Source organism: Lathyrus oleraceus, chromosome 1, assembly GCF_024323335.1.
Source record: "Lathyrus oleraceus cultivar Zhongwan6 chromosome 1, CAAS_Psat_ZW6_1.0, whole genome shotgun sequence".
Taxonomy (NCBI): domain Eukaryota; kingdom Viridiplantae; phylum Streptophyta; class Magnoliopsida; order Fabales; family Fabaceae; genus Lathyrus; species Lathyrus oleraceus.
Window position 1 is genome coordinate 280,901,212 of NC_066579.1, and position 11,277 is coordinate 280,912,488.

At 35.2% G+C, this 11,277-nt stretch overlaps 1 long non-coding RNA gene across 1 annotated transcript; it reads right to left on the reverse strand.

The window, feature by feature from the left end:
* Positions 1-8,455: 8,455 nt before the first annotated feature.
* LOC127130481 (uncharacterized) lies at positions 8,456-10,697 on the reverse strand. The gene is made up of 2 exons (XR_007806475.1): positions 10,127-10,697; positions 8,456-8,808 (listed from the first exon to the last, which is right to left on the reverse strand). It is a non-coding gene; the product is annotated as an uncharacterized LOC127130481 (long non-coding RNA).
* Positions 10,698-11,277: the final 580 nt, after the last annotated feature.

Here is an 11,277-nt window from a genome sequence, read left to right on the forward strand (position 1 = left end):
AACTCACTAAATAAGTATCATACATCAAATTAAAAAACAAAATATCAAAAACTTTATAACTGAGACAGTAAGGGGAAACCAACATACGGGGAGGAGATTGTCCCCGGTGAATAAAAAGGTGAGATTCTCTTCTTTCTCTTGCTCTTCGCGTTTTTGGTTCTGACCTTCTTGTAATTCCTCTTATTTGCTCGTCTTTTTGAAAAGATCGATGGTGATGAGGGACACTTTAAGATGTGGTGTTGTTCTTCGGTATGAAGAGCAACAACTTTTAGGGGATGAATTTGTGAATTGTGGATCTTTTTTTTTCTACCATATTTTTCTATGTGTGTTGTTACAAATTATTAGAGTGTTTGTATGAAGAAGAAAATGGTTGATTTTGTTGATTATTTTTGTACAAAAATAAAATAAAAGAGTGTTTATGAGATGATTTTTAAAATAGTAGATTAGATATTGTAAAAACTCATAAAGTGTATATTCGATTAGAAAATATATATTATAAGGAAATTATTGTTTGTAAGCTGATGAAAATACAATATATTTATAGAATGCAATTGGAAAAATATATTCTTAGTGAATGATGAGGGTATGTTTGAATGTGTAGAAAATATGTACTTAATTACAATTAAAGGAAAAGAAAATTAAAAAATAAAAGAACCATCCGATGCACATCATTTGGTTAAAATAAATTAAAACAAACGAAAACAGGCAAAGAAAAAAGAGAGAACCATCATATGAACATCATTTGGTTAAAATAAAATAAATTAAAATAAACAAAAAATTATTTGAAATGAAAATTAAGACTCTAAGAAATATTTGGGACTGTGAAATCTCTGTGTAATTGTCTAATTGGTGTGAAAAAAGATCCTATTTATATTAATAATTAAGTTAACAAAATAGGAAAAAATTAAATTGTATCAAATTAAAAATCAAATCAAATTTTTTGTATGATGAATATCACAAAAAGAAGGTCCAGCTTCATTGCTTGATCACCAAGATATAATAAAGTGCTAAATATAACATATCAGATTTAAATTTATTTTTTTTAGGACTAAAATTGGATAAAGTCATGATTTTAATGAAATATTGATATTTTAAAAAAGGCCTAATAATAAAAAACAAAAATTAATAACAAAACATTAAAAAGACAATTTTTGTGATTTTTTGTAATTTAAAAATAATGTAAAAAAAGTTAGAAATAAAGGAAAAACAAATAAAAGAGAAAAAATGCACTAAAATTGAGAAAGATGAGATTCAAACTCATGACCTCTCACAGTCATAACTCCTTACACACGTTCTCTCACCAATTATGCCATTTCATATATTCGAAATAAAGTGGCACTAGAAAGCATATGAAGGGTGGGCAAAATCTGGGGTACGACAGTTGCCCCTATTTAATCAGCTTCAAACTGAGATGATGACGACGGTGAGTCTTCATCCTTTAGGGGAGATGATTAAATATAGAGAGGGTCCCTAATTTTGTCTACGAATTTATTATATTCTCTAGGGATTAGTAAGGACTAGATGCTTCTGGTGCTCTGTTGGTATTCAAAATAACCTTTAGTGGAACCCTTGTGAATGACGCATACCCAATCTGATGGACCCCAAATGATACCCTTAGTGGAACTCCAATCTCTGGACCGTTCCTTGGGGAATCCATGCAACACTTTGATGGAACCCCAATTCTTTGATAAGTTTCAACCCTCTTGGTGAAACCTACATACGATTCCAATGATCCTCCGATCATACTTGACGGAATCTGGGTAGGACTTTGACGATCCTCCGGTCATTACAAATGAAACCCTGATGAAACCTTGGTAGAACCCTGATGAAACCCTGGTAGAACCCTTTTTATCAGTTTCAACCCCTTCAGGAGAAACTTACATACGATTCATATGATCATCCAATCATTTTAGGGGAATCGGGTAGGACTATGCCGATCCTCTGGTCATTACTTCCTATGATCATTCAATCATTTTACTGAATCTTGGTAGGACTCCGACGATCCTCCGTTCGTTGCAATTCCTATGATCATCCGGTCATTTTGGAGTTTTGGTAGGTCTCTGATGATCCTCATGTCATTGTAATTTCTACGATCATTCTATCATTTGGAATCTTGGTAGGACTGTGATGATCCTTCAGTCGTTACAATTCCTATGATCATCCGATCATTTGGAATCTTGGTAGGACTCTGATGGTCCTCACGTCGTTGCAATTCCTATCATCATATAATCATTTGGAATCTTGGTAGAACTCTGACGATTATCCAGTCGTTGTTTGATAAAACCATGTATATTTGATGGAACTTATCATGTGTGTCAGATAGCTTGCTAAGCTAGAGATATAAGAGATGAACACCTGCTCACTGGTTGATAATGATCACTCGAAACAACCATTTTACTGGATACGTTCTTGTGAAGACTTGCGGTGAGTAAGCTTTATGGGGAGATTCTTGTGGAAAGGTTACTTACTAGGGAAGGCCTATAAGTATCCTGACTCGGGGAATTGTACTGGTATAGTTGGGGATTGGACTTCTAAGAGCGGTCAAAAATCCTTTGATTGTGTTATGTATGCATGTTCGTATGGATGCATGTTTCGAGCTTGTATAGCGTAATGCTCGACGTTGTGGATGATTCGTCCATGTATGATATATTCTTTTGAAGAATAAGGCTTTGAATGAATTGGGTCCATTATTTGGAAGTAGTGAGGATGCCAAAGAGAGTGGAATTGACAAATGTCCTAGAGAGAATATAATGTTCTGGATTAGGTCATAGATGGTCGAAATGATTCTGGACGGGGCCAGAGATGATGGAAAAGATTATGGACGAACCAGAGGTGGTTGAAATATTTTTGGACGGGGCCAAGATAGTGGAGTCATCTGAACAGAGCCAGGATAATGAAAGACATCTAGATGGGGCCACATAATGAAATTGTAAAAGTGGTGTCTTAACCAAGAGCTAGAAATTACAAAAGATGCCTAAACCAAGGGATTAATAAGGAAACGGAGGATAAAAGTTGGCCTAAACAAGGGAACATGAAAATAAATTACATATACCAAGGGATTAACAGGGCAAAATGGATAAAGTTTACCTAAACCAAGGGATTAACAAGGTAAACATGGAAGAAATTTCCTATCCCAATGGATTAATAAGGTAAACTGGAAAGAAGTTGCCTATACCATGGGATTAACAAGGCTACATGGGAATAAACTGCCTATACCAAGTGATTAACAAGGAAAAATGGAAGAATTGTTGGGGGTGTGTGGGGTTCCTCGCATTTTTAGGGATGCCTACAAATGAAATGCTAATGGCAGATGCATGAAATGTAATGATTGTTCAATGCATGTATGGGGACCAATTGGTATTGAACCGTTAGGATAAGCAGGGTTGAGCCACTGGAGTTTAGGATTTTTAAAGCAAGGTTGGGCTTTGAACTGTAGTTGTTGGGTGCCAAGCAAGGTTGGGACCTATTTTTTGGTAAATTCTAAGTGAGATTGGGCTTCTTGTAGATGTTAGATTCATGCTTTAGGAATGTGCTAGATGGATGAGATGATATGCATGGTTTGACGTTAGAGCGTAGCGACACGATGAATGCATGACAATGATTTAGTTATTTCCATAAGTGCCCCTGTGGTGAGTCGAGGACTGTTAAGGATTAGAGAGGTTGTTCGTGTAACCAGGATATTTGTCAAAATATGGTAGGTTATTATGTACACATGACTTCCTGATACTCGTTTCGAACTCGACGATAGCTGATGTATGGAAGAGCTTGTATGCGCATCTTGAAAGTATTGAGAGGGTTTGTCCCTGCAGTATCCTACAGTTTCCCTAATCTGTTGGGTCTTTAAATAGATTCGCCTCAATATGAGATTTGAAGCAGCTTGGTTGTACCATGTACTTGAGGCGGTCTGCCCTTGTATTAGCCTTGGAGGGATTCGTCCTCAACTAACCGACTCTTGGAATGCTTTGCCCCTGATGAAATATTTTCAAAGTAGTTTCTTTTGATGAAGCCTTGCAGCGGTCTTCCCTAGAACGATTGAGCTTTGAAGGGTATCACCCTTGTTTGTAGGTCTTCTGAAGGATTTTCCTAAAAAGGAAGTTGGACCCCGCCATGCTTCGATATGACCTTGACATGAACTGCATCAATATTTAAATCTTGAAAAGTATGCCCTTGACCACTAGGGTCTAGAGGAGTGTCCCGAAAAGGAACTTTGATCCCTCCATGTTGTGATATGGCTCTGATAAGGACTACCCCTAGTATTTAGATCATTAAAAGTATGCCCCTGATTATATGACTTTCTGAGTGATTGGCCTTCTTATGCCCTTGAGTTGGTATGCCCCAATATGAAAGTATTGAAAAGTATGCCTCTGATCATCAGGGTCATGGATCCTTAGATGACTTGCCTCTAGTCAGAAATGTCTCGAAGTGGTGTGCCTCTGATCATACCATTATTGATAATTCCTTGATGCTAAGTATTGATTTATGAGAAATATGTTTCTTTTGAATAGTAATTCTAACGCCGTGCTCATGCAAGTTTTTGAAATCAAAAATTATTATGAAAAACGGATATGGTGTATACATATGATATATGGCCATGAGGTTGGCATAAATGAAGACGTGAAAATGTGGTTAGTGATGATTTAACAAACATTCAGAGCTAATTTAATAAAAATTTTATTGAGTATGCTTTCATAGTGAATCTAACTTCACTTAGGACTTTTAAAGGGTATAACATGGTCTGGTTCACAGTTTATGAAACAAAAGGATTATAAGGCTCAAATTTTGATTAAGACCCGCCCCTTCTTCTTGATGATCTTCATTCTTAAATCCAATTAATTCAACGAATGCATTTAGTATGCAAGAGAATTTTGATAGATAATGATAGAGGTAAATGTAATGATTCAAACACTTATGAGATTCTTGAGGTGGCAATCACCTACTTTTACTTACAAGCTTGTTTCCGATTTTTTTTCTTTTTTTTTTCTTTTTAATCCCGATTTTGCATGGAATAATTCTTTTGAATTTGTGGTCCATCGAGATGCCCTAACATTTTCCTAAGTCAAATCCTTTTTAGTTTTTGACTTAGCAGGCTCTTTTAGAAACATGATGCCCTAACTTTTTCCTAAGTCAATTTTTTAGGTTTTTTTTTTCTTTTTCACTTAACGGACTTTTTTCTTTGAAACAACTCTTGTGATTTTTTTCTTTTGATGTTGAAAGTCGTGACTGTCATGTTAGCTATTGCTAGCTTTGTATTTTCACTTGCTTCCTCGATGTTGAATGATGTATGAGAGGAAGAGGATATGCTTGAACCTCTTATTGATGTGATTATATGGAATTGTTATCTTGAGAATAGAATGCATCATCTAATTAATTGAAAACTACCCTGCCCCTGGTTAAGATTAAGGGTTTTTATAAATAGAAAAAACACTGACTTCAAGCTCGAGGGGGTTGACTACAGATTATATCCTTATTTCTCCAGTGTTTAGGGAAGTGAAACAATGCCTTACATCATCAGCTAGGTCTTACTATTAAAAGCATAGTAAAAAAATTTAGTTGTTTATTACATCATTATCCTTATAAGTTTGTTAACAGGTAAAAAGCGAAATGGAAAACTTTGATTTTTTTGTGCAAGTGATGGCATAGAAGAAAGTGTAAATGAATGGATTGATTCCAAAAATATGCATGCTCGTTTTATTAAAATTATTTGTCAAAGAGTACAACTTTAAGAAACAAACAAAACATAGCAAGAAAGAAATTACAATTGGAAATGAAAAAGTCTAATGATCTTAGGGGTGAGCTTCCTTGTTAATCCACCAACTTCAGGGTACACTTATTGAATTTCTTACATTTTGTTAAAGTAAGAGTGGCCACTCACAAATGAGATTCCTTCTTCAAAAGCCAATTGTAGGTCTTATACTTTGTTCTCACATCGGGCGTTCTCGTCATGACTTATAAGATATGGACGAGGGAAGGATCAAGTGACTGTAGCTTCACTAGGGCCTCTCCGAGTAAGTCATGAGACATTAGTATGGGATCTAGTTTCCTTCCAATCTTCCTTTGTTGTAATTGATGAAGCGCATAAGGTTGTTGCTAAAGTAGAAACCGTTGCAGACTTTGTTGCAAAGACATCATCTAGGGTTTTTCTATTTGAGGCTCTATGTAGGCTTGTGGCTGGCATGGCGAATGATTACCTTCACTCTTTAATGGTACTTGCCTCTATTGAGTCCCTCTATAGTTTCTTGAGACATCCTTCATGTTCATTCATGAGTATCAGGAAGTCTACTAGCTAGATGACCCTTGGAGGAAGGTCGGTGAAGGTGGAATAGGTATACAAATGTATATGTATGTATGAAAATACATGAAAATGCATGGGTATGACAAAATGTTTTTTTATTTTAAAGTATGCTAAAATTTATTTTCATGGAAATGCAATGCGGGGTTAAGATAAAGATAAACCTAAGGAAACCCGAATGGGTTTAGGAATAGTAACATGCATATGGAAACCCTTAAGGGTTTAGGGATTGTGACAAACAAAAGGAAACCCCTACGGGTTTGGGATAATGATGGATACAAAACTCATATATGGGTTTAAGGATAATGTTGAATATAAGGACACCTTGTTTAAGAAGGCTCCTTATAGATATGGATAATGATCAGCATGGGAAACCCAAACGGGTTTAGGGATAGGTAAGGTAATATCCGAGCATGACCTAGATAAGGTAGTCTTCCTATGAGAAAGTGGTTTTAAGTTTAGACTACCCAATCCCTTTACTTGTAAGATCTAGAGTTTAAGATAGTAGCCCTAGAGTCATGGACCATACCTTTGTTTTACCATGAGAAGCAGCAAGCCTTCTTATGGTAATCCTTCGGGATAAGTCTCATCTAGGTAGGACCCTAGTAACATAAGGTCACCATGAGTGGAATGGGTTCTAGATAATGGTTCTCAGAGTCATAAACCACATCCAAATCATCAACATATTAGGGGTTAGCCTTACTATGAAGATATCTTTATGGGGTCTATTATGAGTGTAGCTTCCATGTATCTTTGAGATGTTGCATTTCACAGAAAACACTTCAGTTATGCTTCTTAACTTAGGGTATTTCTTAAGCCTGGGTTTTTTAGCTTCTCACATTTATCAATCCGAACCAATGATATGAAAGTATACATAATGTATAAAATGAAATAATAAAAAGCATAAAATATAGAAAGGAAGGGAAAATAAATAACTGAGAAGCATAAAAATAAATAAATAAATAAATAAAATAGAGAAAGAAAACATATAAAATTCTAGAACTAGAGGTTATGATGGACTCTCTTTAGGGAAGGTTAAGTCCCTCAGAAGAGTCACCAGCTGTCGCAGTTAGAAAAATCACAGAGTCATCATCATCCTTTATTCGTCCCTAAAAAACAGGGAAATAATGATAAAACCTAAAGTTAGGGGAAGAAACTAAGGTTCGGGAGTCGGTTAAGCAAGAGGAAGGTGTTAGGCACCCCTTACCTCCATTGTATTCAATGAGGTTCTCCTCTAATTCTAGCGTTTGTGTGTGTTTCTAGGGGAATGTCTACTTATATTATTTATTATTTTCTTAAGATATTCATTTACAAAGAAAATTTTATTATTCAGAGAAAAAAAAGTTTGATTAATAAAGAAGGACAAAGAATTATTTTTTTTTTGGTTATTGTACTCGCTAGAGTGCTACGACTCTATGCCTACGTGTCATACCCCAAAATTTACCTTACCCTTCACAATGTTCACCTAGGTATTTAACCCTAATTCATATGCATATCTTCATGTTCAATCATCCTATTTTCATTGGCATTGTACAAAACAATAGGACATGTACATGGGATTCAAAGCATTGTTGTGTGCACCTAGTGAAAGCTAGGGTTTCCTATAAACTTGAGGTGGCTCAACCAATATAAACCCTAGTGTGTTTACACATTTGATTATTTGTGTGTGAATCTTTCTTTGAAGATTCACTTGTATCTCTATGTCCAAGCTAAACCCTAATTGTGGCAATATCATTCATTTTGTGTGTATCTAACCCTAATTTCACCTGATTCACTATCACCCATTGTGTTTGTTTCTTTTACTTGCTCAACATCCATTCAAGGCCCACTTGTTCATGGTCCATTATGAGGTTTCATTAGTTTGATCAATTCTCTTATCAAATTCCCACATACTTATTGAATTTCTTGATGGTGTTCATATGTTCAATCTCATATCCATGACTTTGCAAGTTCCATTTGGTTCAATTCATTCATGGCATTTCATCTGGTTATTTCTAGTTCATGGTTTGTTCATGTCTAGTTTGTTTATGTGTCATAGTTGATTCATTCAAGTCCACTTCAATTTCCATTAATTTCATTTTCAATGCCATAGTGGATTATCCATTTCAAGATCCATTCATTAGTTCATTCACTTCATCATACTTTCAAGTTGTTGGTGATTACATATGTCAAGGTGGATTATTCATTTCATTCTTATTTCATTTCTTTCAATTTCAATTCCATTTCATTTAATACATAGTATCACTTCATACAACCATATCTAAATGTCCATACATAGAAAATGATTACAAAATTTTCTACCTAAGTTGACTTTTGGTCAACTGTTGACTTTTTGGTCAACTAGTTGACCAAAGTCAACTAACCCCATTTTACATCCCACACCCTAAATTCTTGGTTTATTCTTCCATGATTCACCATGATTTCATTTTCTTGAGTTTTCTTTCCTTCACTAATTTTCTTCAAACCTAACTCACTTTTTGCAAGCCTTGATTTCCATCATAAGTCATTCTTGCACCATCCTACAAAACAAACCATGGTACATCAAGCAACTATGCATTACAACAACAAATTATCCAAACCAATTTCGATTATTCATAGCATATACTTATCACATTCAACCTATACCATATCAAACCATGCATCCAAACATGACATTCAAAACATGGCCATTCATACATGCAGCAGGCCATCTCAACACCTAACAACAGCCTGGCATCTACACATCATGGCCATGACAGTCATCAAACACAATAGCCAACAATTCACAACAGCAATGCATTAATAGTTCAACACCAATTCAAAGCAAAGAATTCATCAAAATTTAATAGAGATGCAACATCAATTCAAAGTAAAGCATTCATCAAACTTTAACAGAGATGCAACATTGATTCATCATGGAAGCATTCACATACTAACCATAACTAACACTTCACTCCCTAATAGACAATAACTTTCAAACACATACAACAACAAGTAGTGCATATAATCAAGCATCATGTATAACAGATCATGGCAAACACATCAGAGAAACAACTGGGCCATCCAAACATGACCAAGGCAATAACAAACAGACCTGCAACAATGCAATATTCAACATATAGCAGCAGCATTAAACATTCATGGAAGGCCATATATACCATATCAAAGCAAAACAAATAAAGCAAGCCATTCATGAACACAATCCTGCAATGCAATCAACAATGGTATGGCACTGCAACATTCATACATTTTCACTTCACCAATCAGTTCAAAACCATACCGAATTGACATGTAACAAACTGAACCATTTCGCAATTCCATAAACTAACTTCCAAACCTAACAGAAATCGTGAATCCCTATTCATAATGTAATTTTATGTTAAACTCCAAAACTCTCTAACAAACTCTAACCACCTAACTGAATCATCATTCATCAGTTTTCACTATATAAACCATTCATCAACTTCATATCACTCTACCACACACTTCATTCCCTTAGAATTTATTCATCCCCAATCACCCTCTCTTAATTACATTGATTCATCAATCTCTATCATTCACCAAATTCATCATTTCATCAAGCTTCAGACCCTGAAGTTCATCAATCAATCCATTCATCAAACTCAGAATTCTCCTTCCATTCACCATATTCGTCATCCAAACTCTCACATTCATAATTCATCACAGTTACCTTCAATCTTCAAACTCTCTCGAATTCATATCTTACCTTACTCTCGAATTACCCGGACACGAAGAAATCACAATCAACAATGGACACCTCAAAATTCAACAGAAGAAGGAGAATAAGAAGAGTGGAATTTCAAAGGCAATGTGGGATTTAGAGAATAAGAATCTTACCAGAATTCCGTCGTTAACTTCGTCGTCTCCGGAAACGTAAGTTCCTATTCCATCTTCTTGTGTCAACCTTGTTATTGGGATGTGAACAAAGGTGTGGGGAATCAAAGCCTCAACCTCTTGGGCTTTGATTCCCTGTGATAAGCATTTAATTTATATTTTTCGTGATTAGGGTTATTCAATTATTTTCATTAGTTTAGGCTTTAGAAGTTGAATTAGGGAAAATTGATCATGGATATGGATCGGAGAGAAGAAGATGAATCTGTTGATGTTATATGGTTTTAGAGATTTAGCTCTCCGCCACCGCCGAAGGCGACCTCTGGCATGGCGGAGACGGTGGCTCTTAGGTCTGAAGGTGAATTGAGGTTTGAAGCACGCACATGTTTGTTTCTTTCCCATTTGAATTTCATCTGAGTGAATGACTCTCTCCCCCTCTCATATGCGCATTGGGCCTTCCTTCCCCGTGGGCCCATTTTTCCAATCTGCACCTGGTTATTGTTTACACACCTCCCTGTTTCATGAGTTGGAAGCACCGTTCGGCCTTTGCATGGGCCCTGTGTTTCATATTAATTGCACCCTATTTTGCTGATCAGAATCCCCCTATTTCGCTTTGTTTTTTATGCATTTTACTACTATTTTTGTTCTTTAATTTTGTTTTATATTTTTTTAATACTTTTTCATGAATTGGTGTAGAAATTAATTGATAGATTTAATTAGTTTTTTACATGATTAATGGACTTAGTTATAATTAATTTGATATGGTGTAATTCTAGATTAATTGAAAATGAATGGAAAAATGTCTTAGTTTATATTATTAGGTTTAGATTGTTAATTGCATGATAATTGTTTCTTACTTGATTGGATCTGATTGTTAATTCTGTCATGTTTGTATGTTAGTTATAATTGGTTAGGATTTTAATTAGTGGAATTCATTTTGTTCATGAATCTCTTAGGTTTGTTTTGATCTTTTAATTCATTTGTTCCTTGATAGAATTTTGGTGTTAATTTCTCTGATTAGATTGCACCTTAATAATGACATGTCCCCCTAGTTTAGGGCTTGTAAAGAATCATCTGGTGTAAATTGACTAATTAATCCATTAGTTTGTTCATAATTCAACTAATTTCTTCATTCCCATTGGTTGTGTTGATCAAAG